Consider the following 2,589-nt stretch of genomic DNA (forward strand, 5'->3'; position numbering starts at 1 on the left):
CCCACAATGACATCTTTAGCCAGCTCTTGGATGAAGCCAGCGGCTCAGCATCCCTTCAAATGCAGACTGAAGACTCATCTCTTCAGGCTGCACCTCTCCCCACCCCTCCCTAGCCTATAGTTCAGCTCACTGTACCTAGTTAGGCTAATATGATTACGTTAGTGTATTTGGCAGGATTGTTGTTTTTGTCTGATTAGGCAAATGTGATTCCAGTGCTAGTTTGTACTTGGTAGGATTCTTGTTTGCTGAACAGCTTACTCTACAGGGTTGGAGTCCTGATCGATGTGGTCACTTCTGGCACTACGATCCTTACTTCACTCTAGTGTTTCTTTTGCGCCTCTACATCGTGAACCAATGCACTTGTTGTACGTCGCTCTGGATAAGAGCGTCTGCTAAATGCCTGTAATGTAATGTAATGTAATCCCTGTGGCCTTCCTGTCGGCACGGAGGGCTGTCTCCCAGACCCAACCTCTGCATCGATGAAACCCGCGGTAATCGTTTTCGAGGTCAGTTCCGGAATGTCCATCGCGACCCTTCGGCGTGGCGTCCGGGACGTGGATTCGGCGTTCACCCGGAACGTCTGGAATTGTAATGCCGTGAGCCTCTGGGAGTGGATTTGCGCGTGTTCCGGAAGGGACCGTCACTCTAATGGGCAGTCACCTGGACTGTTTTCAGGTGCTGCCAATGTGCTGTGGGCATAGAAATCCTAAAAAGTGCATCATTTTCACACGCTCCCTACATCAGAGACACATGACCCCTGGCCGTAAAGCAGTGAGGGTTAGTTTTTGAGTTTCGAAAACACGAAGCACACCTAACACAGGGCAAACATCAAGAACACTCTCCTTGATGCAGGTATAGAGGTGTGACAGACTACCGTAAAGAGAAGACTACTCCAGCGTAACTGCTGAGGGCTTACTTCATGTTACAACCTGGGAAGTCTCAAGAACAAAATGGCTGCAAGGGTCTATAACAAAGTCTTATGGACAGATTAGACAAGTATTATCTTGTACTAAAGTGATGGAAAGAGGAACGTGTGGAGAAAGAAAGGAACTGCTCATGATCCAATTTGTTGATTTTAACACAAGCAGGTTTAGCTCATCAATATTAGCTTTGTCTTTGTCTCTTCATTTAAAAAACCCACAATTTTCAAACTATATCTAAAATCTGGTCACCGAACCACTGTTGTTTCTTTGTTAGGCTCATGTCCCACAGAAAAAAAAAAGCAATAAAAAAAAAACTTCAATGAGTGTAAAAACAAAAATTGAAATGCATATTGATGCCCAGAGCCGTTAGCTGGTGGGCACTAAGCACTCATTAAAACTATAGCCTTTGATAAAAATACTTTGGGGTTACTTGGAGCTTCTTTGCTTTCTCAAAATGCCTGACACTTGTAACTTCTGTAAATATCCTTCACTGTGCACACAAACTGTCTTTGGCCAATCAAACATTCACTAAAACTCCAGAAAGTGATTGGTGAGAGAAATCTATTTTGGTGAGAGAAAGAGAAACCAGTACTGGACTGAGACACCCAGCTATGCTAATGTAGCTTGTGGTCTGGCTCAGGTTAGGGTGTGTTGAGTGTGAGAGAGAGAGCAGTACTGGACTGAGACACCCTGCTATGCTAATGTAGCTTATGGTCTGGCTCAGGTTAGGGCGTGTTGAGTGTGAGCAGAGAGCAGTACTGGACTGAGACACCCTGCTATGCTAATGTAGTTTATGGTCTGGCTCAGGTTAGGGCGTGTTGAGTGTGAGAGAAAGAGCAGTACTGGACTGAGACACCCTGCTATGCTAATGTAGTTTATGGTCTGGCTCAGGTTAGGGCATGTTGAGTGTGAGAGAAAGAGCAGTACTGGACTGAGACACCCTGCTATGCTAATGTAGCTTGTGGTCTGGCTCAGGTTAGGGCGTGTTGAGTGTGAGAGAGAGCAGTACTGGACTGAGTTACCCTACTATGCTTAATGTAGCTTATGGTCTGGCTCAGGTTAGGGCGTGTTGAGTGTGAGAGAGAGCAGTACTGGACTGAGACACCCTGCTATGCTAATATAGCTTATGGTCTGGCTCAGGTTAAGGTGTGTTGAGTGTGAGAGAGAGAGCAGTACTGGACTGAGTTACCCTACTATGCTTAATGTAGCTTATGGTCTGGCTAAGGTTAGGGTGTGTTGAGTGTGAGAGAGAGCAGTACTGGACTGAGACACCCTGCTATGCTAATGTAGCTTATGGTCTGGCTCAGGTTAGGGTGTGTTGAGTGTGAGAGAGAGAGCAGTACTGGACTGAGACACCCTGCTATGCTAATGTAGCTTGTGGTCTGGCTCAGGTTAGGGTGTGTTGAGTGTGAGAGAGAGAGCAGTACTGGACTGAGACACCCTGCTATGCTAATGTAGCTTATGGTCTGGCTCAGGTTAGGGTGTGTTGAGTGTGAGAGAGAGAGCAGGTTTGGACTGAGACACCCTGCTATGCTAATGTAGCTTATGGTCTGGCTCAGGTTAGGGTGTGTTGAGTGTGAGAGAAAGAGCAGTACTGGACTGAGACACCCTGGTATGGTAATGTAGCTTATGGTCTGGCTCAGGTTGGGGTGTGTTGAGTGTGAGA

This window comes from Anguilla rostrata, chromosome 14 (genome assembly GCF_018555375.3).
Source record: "Anguilla rostrata isolate EN2019 chromosome 14, ASM1855537v3, whole genome shotgun sequence".
In the NCBI taxonomy this organism is placed as follows: domain Eukaryota; kingdom Metazoa; phylum Chordata; class Actinopteri; order Anguilliformes; family Anguillidae; genus Anguilla; species Anguilla rostrata.